Below are 15,907 nucleotides of genomic sequence, written 5' to 3' on the forward strand. Positions count from 1 at the left end.
GTCTGCATTTGCTATCTTTCCACCAGGGTCTGAGTGGTTTCCAGTTCTTGTGCTTGGGCTTTCTGTGCCAACCCAGCTATGATGGGCATGAATACAGACCCTGACTGACAAAGCCACATGGGCAATAACTGTGGAACCAATTGCACTTGCAAAGATGCATCAGTTTCACCATGCCAGCAATACACTGTAGTATAGCCTATATAGTATCTACTCTTGGAGCACTTAGGCAGTAAAGAAGATCAAGCTTCTCATGGAGATTAAATACTCTGAAATTGTAGTACATCATAAAGCATGTCCAAAAACTATAAATTGAATATTGTCTCTCCATGGGTCTTACTCCTAGGGAAACTTCAATAAGACCTAGATAAAAGAAACCAGCAGAGAACCATTTCATGCAGAGACACCTAACAGACATCCCACAGAGTTTGTCTTTTTTGAGTAGTAAAGGGGATCTAGTCCATTGTTCCTTAGAGACCTCAAATGTATTCTTAGCTTTGTTTTGTAGTAAAACAAAGCTTTTACTATAAATCCAAATATGTTAATTTTTTTCTTAAGCTTTGGAAAAGTTTCAGCCAGACTTTTCTGGAGTTTTGTCATTTTAAGGTAATGCAGTTTCTACAGGTTTTAAAAACATGAGGACCTGGGTTGAACAGGGAGATCTTAATGCTGTTTTCATTTCAGAAAAGGATATAATCTAGTTCATCGCTTATTTGACAGAATAGAAAACATAGCAGATTGTGACTGAAAGAGAAACAAGAATTATCTTGCCCTGTGGATCGTGGATCTCATTGTCCTCTTAAAAAAAGAATGTATTTATAACAATACTTTACAATCTCAGACAAGACCTTGTGCTGACAAGTGGATACCTTCTCCTACTTCCTTCACATTAGCAGAAACCTAATCCGCTTTATACAGACCAGCCAAACTCACGTGCTTGATCATATACAGTTTGCAGCAATTTTTCCAAAAAGAGTAAGAAGAGAAAAGGATTGTCCATGAACTGAATGAACTCTGCCTCTTCTCCTCCTCCTCTTTGTCTTGCACAAGATTATGAGGGACCATCTCTTGCTTTATGCTTATGTAAAATTTAACACTGTGGTATTATAACAATCCAATTAGTAATAAACTGGTTAATAATAAAGGTGATGTCAAAACCGGATGGGATCATCTGACAATTTGTTTAGCTAACACAGGCACAAAGGACCAAGTCCAGTGTCCAGTGGAAGGCAGCTGTGAACATATATGCAGTCCAATGAACTTAACCTTAACCAACGAATCCATTAGCTTTGCCATAACTGTAACCAAGATGCATATTACCAGATCTGATGCACAGATAACCAGAAAAGCACTCTGTGACAGACTAGTGCAAGAAAAGTGCCTTGCGACAATCTGTTCTTCCTTTGTTTCTGGTGCAACTTGTTCTATTACCAAAGCAGTAACTAATAAGACATTCCTTAGCTGCACACTGCTATGGTGAGGACATCTCATCCCAGTTCGTAACAAGTTCAGGACCTACAGGTAAAAGTGCCACAAAACATCAGAATGTGCCATCTGGCCTTGGAAACTGGGAAACAAAGAGCTTATAAATATGCAGGGATCTCCATGTGTTCCTGGGGCCACATAGCAAGAAGACAAACTCAAACATGCATGGCGAGGAATGTCTCCCCTCCTCCATTTGCATGTGCTTCAGTCAGGATGTTTGTACAATAAGAAAGACAGTTGAACAATAAAACCCATATGTCAGATGTTGAAGGGATGTCTGGACTCGAACACGCCAAAAGAAAAGATTGAGACCAGTTCATCCTTATGATAAGATTACCCACTCAAATATGCACATCACAACGTCCTTGTTAGGGGACCAAACTGATAATAGTAGCAGTCTGGTACTTGGTACTTTGAACTTTTCACCCAAGAACTGCAAAGCACTTTACAACAAAGCCTAAATATATGTTTATATGAGATGGTGTCATGGTTTAAGCCCAGCCAGCAACTGAGCACCACACAGCCGCTCACTCACTCCCCACCAGCGGGATGGGGCAGAGGATTGGAAGAGTAAAAATGAGAAAACTCATGGTTTGAGGTAAAGACAGTTTAATAGGTAAAGCAAAAGCCACGCACGCAAGCAAAGCAAAACAGGGAATTCATTCACTACTTCCCATCAGCAGGCAGGTGTTCAGCCATCTCCAGGAAAGCAGGGCTCTATCACGTGTAATGATTACTTGGGAAGACAAACGCCATCACTCCAAATGTCCCCCCCTTCCTTCTTCCTCCCCCAGTATTATATGCTGAGCATGACATTATGTGGTGTGGAATATCCCTTTGGTCAGTTGGGGTCAGCTGTCCCAGCCGTGTCCCCTCCCAACTTCTTGTGCCCCCCCAGCCTGCTTGCTGGTGGGGTGGTGTGAGAAGCAGAAAAGGCCTTGACTCTGTGTCAGCACTGCTCAGCAGTAACTAAAACATCCCTGTGTTATCAACGCTGTTTCCAGCACAAATCCAAAACACAGCCCCACACTAGCTACTATGAAGAAAATTAACTCTACCCCAGCCAAAACCAGCACAGATGGGGGGGGCTGTAAAGAGATAGCTTTGCTTATTTTGAGCATGAAAAACACACAATTCCATTACAACACAAAACAGGAAGCTCTAATTCACCTGGAAATGGTGCTTTTAATGAATTTTAATGGAATTATACCCAGTCAGACTCCAAGGCCAGTGGATTTGCATGTCTTAGAATCATAGAACCATCTAGGTTGGAAAAGACCTTTAAGATCATCAAGTCCAACCGTAAAGTCTTCACACTTAAAAAAGAGTTCCTGTGATCTTTTGTAGTCACATTTTTAATACTAAAGATGATATAAAAAAATGGACTCAAGAGTCTTTAATAAGCCTTTCATTATTTATTCAAAGTGGAACAGCTCTCAGCAAAGCTGAAAGGTCCTCCTAGATAAGGGACAAACCAATAGCCCCAGAGAGGGCTTTTGAAGACTGAGTTGAATCCCAAGGCCAGAGGGAGCTTTATCTGAAGATGGAGCTACTCCATGGCCAACTCCAGACCCTCACAAAGATGTGAGTGTGAAGAACTGGACAAAAAAAGCTCATGAGAGTCAAAAGCTCTGCCATGAGTTCTTGAAGGTTTCCTGCTGTTACTATGGACAGAAATGCTGCAAGAGCAACTTTTCTTAACACTCTCTTCAGGGCTACATTTATTCACCCCTTAAAAAATGGAGTGGGAAGGAAAATGTTGTGAACCAAGTCTGGCAAGCCATAATTTGAAATGAGGTCTAAGCACTCTGAGGTTTTACATCTGAGTACTTGAAAATTCTCATCAAATTTTCATCAGATTCATTAGTTTTGGCTGGACAAATGTTGGCCTCTCATGTGTCTGTGTGGGAAAAGTTCTTGCTAACGGGGTTTCTTTTAACATGTAACCCAAAAGTAATTAAGCTCCTAATTAATTAAACTTTGAATGAAGTTCTGGCAAAGACAGTCAGCAGTCCTAACTGGACTGGGGTTGTCAGGCATTTCCAGAAAACAGCATCGAGCATCTCTCAAAGTTCATGACCACTACTCCTGCTCCTTCTGCCCTCCCCACCACCCACCAGCCCCGTTTCATCTTTCATTGCTGTAGGCAGCTCAAAGAGATGTTAATGTCCCAGAAGTGATCCTAACACCGAGTTTCTCTATTAAAACCATCTCCAGGCAACAAGCAGGTTTGCCACATGCCTATTGTCCTCATCACTCTCAGGCAGTTACAGCATATCAAGGATTGGGGCTAGTTTCATTCCATGCCTTTTGCTCCTGCTGCTACTGTCCCCAAGTTCAGGAAGGGCTGTAAAAAATGAAGGGAAGATGAAGGGTTGGGGGGGGTGCATCTTTCTTTATCTCATCTGGCAGTTAATCCCTTGCCAAATGTATCAAGCCAAATGAGGAGGGGAAGAGGCTGGTGAGACAGACATGTGGTGTCTTCAGATTCTGCGGCTTCCCTGCTGCATTTATTTTTCTTCTGTATTTCTATAGCAAGCTTGAGTGAGTGACTATGGCCCTGGACGAGGAGTTAGCAGCAAGGGCTGTTACACTCCCAGGCCTGGCACTGACCACCAGAGGTTTTTGGATTCCGTCTTGCCCCTTGCCTGTATTTTCATAGTCTCTTTAAACTGGCATAAGCTGGCTTCGCCGCCAGAAGAAGCAGTCCTGACACAGGGTTTGCATGGTGCTCCCAGTGGGGCATCTTATCCCAACTCAACTTAACCCAGCAAAAAAGCATATATATATATATATATATGTTACCCTGAGATCAGGCCTGTAAGTGGCTGTGTAAGCCAGCTCACAGTGAATGTGCTACCAGGGCATCTCTTGGTCCTATCGTGCTAGAGTCTGAACTCTTTGGGATAGGGACTATATTTCACTAACTGTGTATACAGTCCCTAATATGATGAAGTACTGATTTCAGTGAGTCCTTGGACCCTGTACAGCGTCACTGATCCTTCAATGGCAAGGTGCACCTTGTTAATAAAATACACAAACACTGAAGCAAGGAGCACTAGGTCTTAAGTGCTTTGTGACACATTCACTTGGGCTCTGTATGGAGTTGGCACTGCAGTGGCGAGGTCTGGGGCCATTGGGGATGAGGAGGAGTAAGGGAAAAGGTGGATCTGCTGTGAGAGGGTTGAGGAGCTCTGTTACAAGTAGTGGTCCCCAATTTGTGTTTGGCTGCTCATGGGTGGACAGTGGTGGAGAGCCAAAAGTGTTCCCAGCTGATGACTGGCACAGGACTCCTTCATTGGGGAGTCCTGAGGAAAGAGCTCAGAGACACTGCTGGAAATCTCTTCTAGTCCAGTATGGTCCTGTAGGCTGCACCTTATCATAATACAGAAATGCTCTCTGCCTCCAAATTTGTTTTTCTAAGAAAGAGGTGGTTTATATGGGCAGTGTGCTGCTTATGATCGTATTCTGGTTTTTTTGTCACCTAGGCCCCCCAAAGATTTGCTTTTGGGGGTCAGTTCCTTGGCTTGCACAAGCTGGTGTTATTTCTTTGACTGCACTGAAGCTGTTCTGCCTGTGACCTGTGTAACATAAGCTGGCGGTCTCAGATGGTCTCCCCCACCACTGGTCCTCTCCAGCCCTTTTGCCATCACCCTCAACATGGAGATCAAGTGCTTCACTATCCATAAAGACACTCCCATGTTGTTCTGTTCCCCTCCACACTCATGCGTTTTTGCAGATAAGGTAGATGTCACAGGAAAGCGTGTGCTGGAAAACTCACTGTTGAAGCTGCCTCTGCCAGATTTGTCCTGGCAAAGAAGAGAGGGGCTTTGCGAACATTTTCACAATCCTTGAGCAGCAAAGGACACTCACCGCCACATCTCCCAAGCCTGAGCATGCCTCTTCCTCTGGGTGCACAGGCAGGAAGCAGTCGTCTACAAGTAGGAGCAATTTTGGGCGAAGATTTGGCTCTCCTGCGTTGTCTGTGTGGCTGCTCTCAGCAGGACTACTTCCACTCCAAATGTGTTACTGCAGTGAATAAACAGGAGATGGGTGGGGTTGCTGGGGCAGTATGGACAATAAAAGGAAATGCCTCTGCTCTGCATATGCTCTGGAGAGGGAGGGTGTCTGTGTGTCGGGCAAGAGGGGATGTTGTGCGAGACAGAGTACAGAGGGGAGGCGTCTGCATGAAAACCAGAGGAGAAGAAAGTATTTGAGAGAGAGTGGGTGGGTGGGTGGTGGCAAGGGAGTGGGAACAAGACAAAAGAGGCTATGTATGGCTGTAAAGAGAGAGTCTGCTTGAAGAAGACTGGGAGCGGAGGGTGTGTGCGGGAGGATAGTAAAGGAGAGATGTGAGGCAGAATGTCTGTGGGTGGCACAGAGATGGATGCAGCGCCTGCACCACGCTGCCAAACAGGACACCCCATCCCGGATGCTTTGACCGCCTTTTCCAATCCCATGGACTACGCTGTTATTTTACCCTGATAACACTCTATATCCAGTATCCTTTTCCGAAGCAGAAAAATTGTGGTATTACAGCCTGGGGAGGGTGCCAAGGTTCAGCAAGAGCTGTCCATCCCTTCAAACAAATAAACATTGCATCTTTTCAAAGCTCCCTTGAGTGAACAGAGAGACTTCAGAGTCACTGTAGTGCTGCTGGTTTGAGGATCATTATGGAACAACCCCTCCAGAAATGTTCCTCCTGATTTTTAAATCAATGAGCTATCTTCTTCTTACCAAATGTATTCACATGTATCAGTGTTACCACAGGGAAAACAAAAGCTTCCTCCTTCGTTGCAGTAGCCTTCCAACCACACTCTTCCATATGACTTTGACACTTTGCAGTTCAAGGCTTTGTTTCTTCTGTTTAAAAAAAAAAAAAAGGCTTGGGTTGGAGGTTGCCCTGGCCCACATGGCTTGGACCAGGATGCAGCTGACCCCCCACACCCTGGGGTGCTAATATCTGACATTTAAGATTGGACCCCTCTCTGAGTCAGGTTCCTGAACAACAGTTGGCATGTGCCAAGTAGATTGATAAATAAAATTAGCTCATTTGAAGCCAAAATAGAGAAAAAAATCAAGCTTGTTCATCAGTATTCTGCAGAGAGTGAAAACGTAGAAATAGTGACCTAGTAGGAGGCTGTACTCAAAATTCCGGAGGATCATGGTAATCTGGTATTTATACTGACTTCATGAGTTAGGAGTCCTTCCGAAAAATCAGACCAGAGCAATACACACTTTCTCTTAGCCCCTGCATGTGATTTCCATGCCTAGCTGTTATGGCTCTGGTTTGCAAAGGGTTTCTGTTTGTTCCCTTGGTGGATTCTAATTGCCCTGGATCAGCTTCAGATAGGAGGGAAAATGTTAAAAAAACACAAAGGGAGTCTTCAAAGGTCCTGAACATTATGCCTAGGTGGTGATCTCACGGCAGCAATGACCTCAGAGGTGTGTTTGGCTTGGTTCAAATTCACAGAACTGCCTCTTGCCAAAGATATTTTAAATGGGCCAAAAACATCTGTAAACACACCCGTCCAAAAACACATGCTGCATACAGTCGCAAACACACATCATGTATCTCGTGTAAACTCACATATGCTCCCCATAGAAAATGTGGGGTCTGCAGTCATAGTCAACCTGTCATTGCTATTTATCATACAGCTCAGGTACCCCAACACACAGCTCAAATGTGAATGAGTTCATCAGCTTGTAACCTGTGCTGTGCAGTACAGCTGTCTCCTGTGTAGTTCATGGTCCTGGATCCCAGATGGAGGACTATTAGCAGTTTTTATTTCTCTTACTTCAGGTTAAAAACAGTTCTCAGTAAGCCATCTGAACTTTGCTGTGCTCTTCACAATTAATTCACTTCCAACAAGAAGGAAGGTGTTCCTGGGGGTCCAGTTTTCCAGGTTGATCACGGATTCTGAGGTCCGCAGGCCTTGCCCAGCTCATCTGCTTCCACCTATCCTCAGACAGTATAGGAAAGAGAAATACATGCTGAAAGCTACATGTCTGTACTTATAGGTGACCTGTTAGTTGAGCAGAAGGCAAACCAAACTTGAAATTAAAATCCTAGTCCTCTTCAGACCAAATGGTGCTCCAATAGCCAGTCTTAGTATTTAATTTTCATGCTGCAGTAAAGATTGCTGACTCCATTCACTGTTTTGTCCCTGTTGTACCAAGCATGGCAGGCACAGTGACTAGTAACAGCTATGTTTGCATATTTCCAAGGTCATATTTACATACTTCTAAGCATGAACATGAACCAAAATGATTGCTTTGTGCACCCCTAAATTGTGAGGAATGCAGATATCCAGATCTGTATTCCTCATCTGACTTCTCTGTTTGTAGCTCAGCAAGTTTGAAATGGCCGCACACTTAAGAGCAAACAATCCCACAGAAGCCCAAACTGTCATCTAGTACCAATGGGAGAAACAGAACAAATGGTGAGGCTCAGAAAATGCAGTAGTCAACAGAAGCTAAATCTCTGGATGAAAGCTAGGAGTTGATCCTGTAGATTCAGTGTGAAATATTGGCACAGTGTCACAGAACCATAGAATAATTTAGGTTGTTAGGGACCTCTGGAGGTCATCTAGTCCAGTCTGCCCCTCAAAGTAGATGCAGCTAGATCAGGTTGCTGAGGGCCTTGTTCAGTCAAGCTTTGAATATCTCCAAGGATTGAGACTCCACAACCTCTTTGAGTAACCTTGTCTGTGTTTGACTTATCCTCATGATGAAAAAGAATATTCTTCATATCTAATCAGAGTTTCATGATTAGCAGCTCGAATCTGTTGCCTGGCATCCTACCACTCTGCACCTCTGAGAACAGCCTGACTGCCTTCTCTATACCCTCTCCTTAGATATCATAATATTGGGGCAGTTCTGCCTTACAGGTGACAAAATATGGAACTGAAATTGCAGCAGTGTGAAAACAGCAAAGAGAGGAGCTGAAAGGAAGGTAATCAGAGCCTCAGAAGAATCTGATCCTAGAAGCTGGCGAAGAGTGGAAAGAAAAGAATGGAAATCCTAGTTTTTTCTGAACATTGTGCTCCTCACAGCCATGACTATTTGATGGTGGTTGCTCAGAACTGCTCCCAGCAATGACTGCAAGGAAAGTACAGGTTGATCCCACAGGGAGCCCTCAGTGCTGTGCCTGCCTGACATTCTTGGTGCTCAACACATGCAATAAATCATTTTCACAAGCTGTTGTGCATTCCTCTCTAAACACACACAGGATGCACCGATCGCCTCTTCTTTTCCAAAGGCTAAATCATGTACGCAGGGCCAAGGCTGGAAGCTGGCAAGAAGAACAGCCCTGTCTGCGTGGGCAGAGTGCTACCACGGCAAAAGCTCTTACTCTCAAAAGCACATATTTTTCCATAAATGGCCAGTCACTAAGAACCAGTCACCATGAACTGATAGGGGCATAGGGAGGAGCTCTAATGTCCATTAATGCTGAGGGAGCTGCTCTGTGACATGTTTGGACTGCAGGATAAAATTGTAGGTGGCTTCACAGCCACTGAAGTGCACACAGACAGTGCTTGGGGCACTGCGGCCAGCACATGGGGCTTGAGACTTCCACCTGCCCCATGTCCCTCGAAGGACACAGAGCAACCAAACCACAGCTGTCACTGTCGCCGGCACTGTTCTCTCTGTGTGCCAGTCCTGCTCACTGAGCCAACGTGCGCTGAGGCAGTGCAAATGAATTTGGGTCTTACCAGCTCCTGTGAGCACCACCATGCTTCTCCCCCTGGGTGGGGAGCACAGAGGAGCCAGGGCAGCTTGGCCCTGGAGGCTTTAGAACTCTGGAGGTTTCAAGAACACCAGGTGCTGGGCCGGGAGCCAAGCAGCACCATGACCAGCAGGGCAGGGCATGGCCTCGCCAGCCAGGCCTGTCCCACCACCCCAGCAGACCGGGAGGGCAGCCAAGCCCAGCCAAGAGCCCCGACCACGGGCAAGTGGGCATTGAGGAAGCAGGCTCCAGGCCACACCGGGAGTCAGCCCACAGGTTGGGCCAGGCTCAGGCCCAGGGATGGTGGCCAGGGTCAGATGCAGCCCCGGGACCTACAGGCGGTCCTCGGGGACAAGGCAGGTCTGAGGCCGGGCCAGGAGTCAGCCGTAGGCTGGGGTTGGCATCAGGACTGGCAGGGTCCCTGGCCGGGCACTGGCACAGCCAAGCTGGAGCCCAGCACTCCTGCAGCAGGCTGGGGCCTGGGCTGCAGGCCCTGGGCTGGGCTGAGGTGGGGGCCCTGGGCCCATGGGCAAGGGGAGGCAGTGGTGGACACCCCGGGCAGGGCTGCTGGGGGCCATTATGGCCAGTTAGTGCCTTGCAGGCCCTGGCAGCGTGCTCTTACCCAGGGAGATTGGAGAAGGGGTTAACCACCCTCGCCAGGGACAGGTGGCATCACACTCACCATGGGGTGAGAACAGCCTGGGAAGGTATCAGGGAGTAATTCAAAGGCGGTCAATTCAGACAACCCTTTTTAGCACATGTAGGTTTGCAGCAACTCTCTGAATGTGTGGACCAAGCAGTGCACACCTCTGACTCCAGCCTCTCTTGGGCACTGACAGCATGTGACAGTATCCCCCGAATTAAACAAACCATCTTTAAGTAGATAGAATGTACCAGCATACTCTAACAACCATAGCAACTCCTTTCTAAACTATTTTAGAAAATCTGTAGGTTTAATCACCTGTTTAAACTATTTTTCAAAAGCTCTGGTGCATAGTGAGTATTGAAAAGGCTCCCTTAGCTTCTAACATTCAGCGTATTTTCTCTCAGTGCCATGTATTTCAGTGTGTTGTTATGGCAGATATCAGCCACCACCAAGGTAAGGTTGCACAACAACATCCACTGTCATCATAAGTTTCATTAGGATGCTTCCACTGAGTATTTGACCTCACATTTCCCATGCTTGGTCTCTCTTAAGAGAGGTTGTTTTGTTTTGAAACTGGGAACAAAATCCCAGTAGGTATTTTTAAGTTCAAGGAAAGTAAAAAGACACAAACCCGAACCCCCAGCATGCAATCTTCCCCCCTGTAAAAATATTGAGGTTGTAGTTTTTTCAACAGGCCTCCAGCAAGGAGAGATAAAAGGCAGTGCTCAGGACCATGTCTGGAAACAGAACTTAATCCAAGGCCACTAAATCTCTGGCTGCGATGTATGTTACATTACACTGAGACAGAAGGAGGGTGGAACCTGAAGTGAAATTATTACCAGTGCTTAAAAATTCCCCCTGAGTATGCTAAGGTTAGTGAACCTTAACAAAGCTTACTCTCCCCAGTCTTATGAGCCAAGTCATTGCTGCTTCAGGGTTTCTGCTGGGATAGTTTGCATGAAGAAGACTTCAACATCAGCTTCACAAAGCAGAATCCTCAGAAGACCCGTCCTTTATTTAGGAATCAAAGAAAGTCACAGGTCTCCCAGCATCTGGGGAACTCCTGCATTTCGGCTGCACTCAACAAGAAATGGTGTGTGAGAACAGACTGCTGGGGAGATGCTCATTTCAGTTGGGAATCAAGCCCTGAGTTTTCATCTTTTATTCCACCTGAGATAAAGCAGTCACAATGTAAACAGACATATTCCTGCCCTTTCAAACCAGCTTTGTGCCAAGCTATTTCCAGACAGGCAAGAACAAGAACAGGCATAGGAAGAGAGCCTTCCTCATGCCATCACTATTAAAGATCTAAAGATATGTTCTCCAGTTCTTTCACTTTCTGGTTTCTTCCACATCTGTGCAAAACTGTTTAGAAAATACAGCTTTTCTAATCCAGTGGCTTTCTCCTCTGAGTCTGCAGGACTCTAAGTAGGAAATAGAAGCAAGACAAAACCTAATTAATCCCATTGCTTAAAATCATGGCCCAAATCTCACTGGGTTTACTCATGTGATTAATGTTTCATTGAAACAGAGGAACAGGGAGCAACTGATGAGTTATCCCACTGATTTCAGCGGGTCGTGGATTTTTGCATGGGTATATCCAGCTACTCTTACAGCTAAATGAAGGTTTAACCACACTGGAACTGACTAGTCTAGTGTGCATGGAAATGCAAAAGATGAGATTCCAAAACCAACAACACCTTGGCCAATTAGCACAAGTGAGGTGTTTTCTAATCCTGTTTGCTTGATTAACGGCGTGGCAAGACACACTGTGTGTTTGTATTGCAAACAGGAGCACAACTCCAAGTTAGAGATGGTTTTAAAAAATCTTTATATTGTCTGATTGTGTTCACGCTAGGAAGGGGTAGGGGTGGGGTACCTGTGGGAGAACATTACATATGCTGTAGACATACTTTTCTCCTGGCCTAGCAGCAAAACTATGTGACACCTCACTCTAATGAATACTAGCCAAGCAGTGAAGGAACCTGTTGCTAATTGGGAAAAAAACCTTTCACAAAGCAGCAAGTCAGTCATGAGAGGTAAGGCTCATCAGGCTGAGGGTAAGAAAGGGCAATGACTGGAAACTGCATGGGAAATGCATACCTGAAGTGGTGGTTAAGAGGACTGTGGCAAGAAGGGCTGTTATAAAACTGAGGGCTCAGTTTTGGGGCCGGTCTTGTTCAGTATCTTTATCAATGATCTAGATGAGGGGATCAAGTGCTCCCTCAGTCAGTTTGCAGACAACACCAAGTTGGGTGGGAGTGTTGATCTGCTCAAGGGTAGGAAGGCTCTGCAGAGGGACCTGGACAGGCTGGATCGATGGGCCGAGGCCAATTGTATGAGGTTCAACAAGGCCAAGTGCCGGGTCCTGCACTTCGGCCACAACAACCCCATGCAGCGCTACAGGCTTGGGGAAGAGTGGCTGGAAAGCTGCCTGTCGGAAAAGGACCTGGGGGTGCTGGTCGACAGCTGGCTGAACATGAGCCGGCAGTGAGCCCAGGCGGCCAAGAAGGCCAATGGCATCCTGGCCTGTATCAGAAATGGTGTGGCCAGAAGGAGTAGGGAAGCGATCGTGCCCCTGTACTCAGCACTGGTGAGGCCGCACCTCGAACACTGTGTTCAGTTTTGGGCCCCTCACTACAAGAAGGACATCGAGGTGCTGGAGCGCGTCCAGAGAAGGGCAACGAAGCTGGTGAAGGGTCTGGAGAGCAAGTCTTATGAGGAGCGGCTGGGGGAACTGGGGTTGTTTAGTCTGGAGAAGAGGAGGCTGAGGGGAGACCTCATCGCTCTCTACAACTACCTGAAAGGAGGTTGTAGCGAGGTGGGTGTCGGTCTCTTCTCCCAGGTAACAAGCGATAGGACGAGAGGAAATGGCCTCAGGTTGCACCAGGGGAGGTTTAGGTTGGACATGAGGAAAAATGTCTTTCCTGAAAGAGTGGTTAAACATTGGAACAGGCTGCCCAGGGAAGTGGTTGAGTCCCCATCCCTGGAAGTATTTAAAAGACGTGTAGATGTGGTGCTTAGGGACATGGTTTAGTGGGCATGGTGGTGTTGGGTTGATGGTTGGACTCAATGATCTTAGAGGTCTTTTCCAACCTTAGTGATTCTATGAAAACTGACTTTTTGCCCTGAGGAAGGAAAGAAAAAGGAGTATCTGGCATTTGGAAATATATTCCTTTTAGTAGCCTTCATGCTCTTCCGACATGCCAAATCATTGTACAGACATCCTTATGGTATTTTCAGCCCTGAATGAAGCTACAGCAGACAAAAGAACCAGGCAAACAGGATGCCAGCGAGCCTTGCTAAAGGAAACACAATGTAAATCAGGGAGAGGAGTACACAATGCCTATAGGATGTATTCTTTCTATAGCAGGGGCCAGCTCAACCTTTGGCTTGAGAACAAGATCCAGCCTGGGCAACCGTGTTAAATGACATTGTGTAAGGAGGATGTGATGGGCTAGCCTTCACGCATCAAAGGTTATCATCAAAATTCACAGCACAGGAACACAGACTTTTGTACAGATCTGATTCATGCCCCGGCTAACCCAATTTCCTGCTCTCAGCCACAGCCTATGACTTAATGCTTGAAGGGAAGGAGGAACTTCCCTGGGTTTCAGCTCACTGACAGTGCAGTGCTAGACATGGAAAAGTTTCTCAGCTGATCCCTGCATTTGTTCAGCAAACATCTAATTAGGACCGCTAGACATCAGTGCATTACAAATGTAGGTAGCAATGTCAGCAGCATGGCAAATGCAGTCGTGAGTCATGTAGTATTTCTGCAGCACTGTAGTATGGAAAGCAAACCCAGGAGCACAGTGAACTTATTTGTTGATCCTGTGTGTTGGCAGACTCTTTCAAATAGTTTTTCTGCACTATCAAATAACAACTCCAAAAAAATGAAAACAAAATATTCCTTTCTGTTGAGAAATTTACAGCACTGGCCTGTCTCTGCTTGAATCACTCCTGTCAGAGACCTCATCACTGCTGCTCATGCAACAGGGTCAAGGAGATCTGACAGCAGCAGAGCAAAGTTTTCAGCCATGTCCCATAAACAAGGGAAGTATTCCAAGCTCTTCCCTGCCTGCACAGGAGGATGAGGACTGCACTACACTACATTTTGAAACAAATCCATAACCAGCAAAGGAAAAAACTGCATTGGAGTGGAATCCCTTGGCTGATTTTTTATTTTCTAATGTAGATGGGGCCAGAGGTGTGGAATTGGGTCCGTCTGAGATGCCTCCCATGTGATAATGCACAGTTTGCATCTTTCCAAAGCACAATGATTTGGAGTAACAGTTGCCAAGGAATTTATCTTGAATGTCCTTTTGAAAACAAATTCACGATTGTTGGGGTTTTATCTTTGGTGGGGTGTTGGGTTCTTTTTTTTTAAGGACTCCTTAAAAACTTACTCTAAGGGCCACAGTTGGAACAAGTTGGTTTTGATCTTTTTGCAAATGGTCTTCCCTGCTAGAAAAGGCTGTTTCAGTGGAGTGCTGACATTCAGCGCCCCTTTGAAAGACATCAGGGACCTAAAGACCATTGATGCTGTCAGATTTCCAAGATTTAATTCTTCCCTATAATATCCAGGCTTGCAGCTAATTTGGCTGGCTTGGAGCAGTTGTATCTTTAAAAAATGCTTGATGTGTATTCACATTTCAAGAAGGAAAAAAACCAAAAACATTGCAGAGTGATTCAGAAAGATAGGCAGATGATGGAGTGGAGCAACAAAGTCACAAGCAAAGACAACCCAAGCAAAGATGACCTTCCTAAATTCCATATCACTAATTCTGCTCCTTGGAGAGAGTGCCTCAGCATTTGTACCTTAGCAAATTTCCTATTTCTAAAAAAACTATTTCCTTTCTCCATATCTGATCCTTCACATGGCTGCTGTGATACCATAAAACAAACTAGTTTGAGAAAGCAGCAGGCTATTTCTGAGCCCTTTCTTATGAAGATTAACTGCTCTTCAGAAAATGATCATTCATGGATGTTTCTTGGGCGGGAGGCAAAATGAGGGGAAGAGGATCCTTTGTCTAAGTTTGCTCAAAAATTTAGGAGAAATGTTGTCTTGGTTATTGACGCATTTTGCTGATCTATAAAACACAGATATCCTGAAACCCTATGGCCATGCAATGGAAATAAAGAAACATAGCTGAACTCCATCAAGCTACCAGTGAGAGTGTAATAAGCTTAGAGGCTCTAAAGCATTTTTTAATTAATGTAATGAGTGTTATTAAACTCAGAATTCACAGGAACTTGCAACTGCAAAGGAAACTTTTTCTGCTTGCTAGATTAGGAAAGAGGTATTAGCACTTTGGGAAGAAAAGATCAAGAAATTTTATCTGGGGACCTCCTTTGGAAAAGGCTGTGCCATTTTACTTACAGTATTGTTGCTATAACAAGAAAGTGTGCGGAGCCACATCAGGATTGTGGATCTGTTTCACCAGACATGGAAAAATATGAATGAAAAGCACTAATAAGCACTAGCATTGTTTGCAATCCTAAATTTATCTGGCCCATTTGTACCTTTGCGCTTACAGAAAATGCCTCCTGAAGTATTTCCTAGGAGAATGAGAGCTGATGGGGAGGGACTGCATGGTTTGTAAAACTCCATGAATGTATGCTGGGGGGAGACTGGCTACTTTATTTTGTCTTTTTAAGGACAAATGACATACACATTTCTTGGGGAATTGGGGGGTGCTTATTATTTCATTTTCCAGAAGTATTTCATGGGTATCTTATGCTTAAAAATATTTGTAAGGGTTGTTTAGAGGCAGATGAGACGTCGTGACTGAAAAATCACGACTTTTCAAATCTTGTATGCATAGAGAAAACAAAGATCAGACCACAGTGTACCAAGTGGCAAATAAAGCATTCCTCATATTTCTTTACAGTTTTTAAAAATCACATGACTTTCCAAGGCAGTCTGTGTGACTGAGATGTGGTGCCCTTTTTTTTAAAATGCTTCAGTTTATTTAACGCTTTAAGTACTTTTTTGCAGGATTGAACCTATAATGTGAAAGAGATCAAAATATCTTAGCATAGATTAG

This window comes from Aptenodytes patagonicus, chromosome 9 (assembly GCF_965638725.1).
Source record: "Aptenodytes patagonicus chromosome 9, bAptPat1.pri.cur, whole genome shotgun sequence".
NCBI classification, from domain to species: domain Eukaryota; kingdom Metazoa; phylum Chordata; class Aves; order Sphenisciformes; family Spheniscidae; genus Aptenodytes; species Aptenodytes patagonicus.